This window comes from Photinus pyralis, unplaced genomic scaffold (genome assembly GCF_008802855.1).
Source record: "Photinus pyralis isolate 1611_PpyrPB1 unplaced genomic scaffold, Ppyr1.3 Ppyr1.4_LG4, whole genome shotgun sequence".
Taxonomy (NCBI): domain Eukaryota; kingdom Metazoa; phylum Arthropoda; class Insecta; order Coleoptera; family Lampyridae; genus Photinus; species Photinus pyralis.
This window is the reverse complement of record NW_022170511.1, coordinates 9,505,410-9,505,897: the sequence shown is the minus strand read 5'-3', so window position 1 is coordinate 9,505,897 and position 488 is coordinate 9,505,410.

The following is a 488-nucleotide window of genomic DNA, read 5'->3' as shown; positions in this document are numbered from 1 at the left end:
TATGTTAGGAGTGTGGTTAGTGCAACCGGGCTTTTGTCGTTAAAATGACAGATTCTTATTTTGCAAAGATGTTGATATCTAAAGTGGAAAATTCCAGAGATCAAGCTAAAAATTGTCCCAATTATTTGTCTAAACTTATTTACGTGAATGAGTATTTTTTAGGTATTTTCATACGGTTACTTATCTGGTTAACGCGTTTCTTTTTAGGTTAGGCCATATATTTTAATTTAATTACCTCTCTTTCTTCTACCTATATCGCAATCCGAAACCCATTTATTAATGGAGTCTGATATTGGTGTTGTAGTTTTTTACTAGAGCACTCCGTCGTAATAATCAGTTAAATTTACTTACAGAAAGCCTAATACGTTGATCGTTGATGCAATTTATGCCTGGTTTTAACCTACCAGTGCAAAATATATTTTCTTCCCTTCTGAGATAACGTTAGTATTTTGCAATATTGACATTGTGATCAATATGTTTACTGTGGC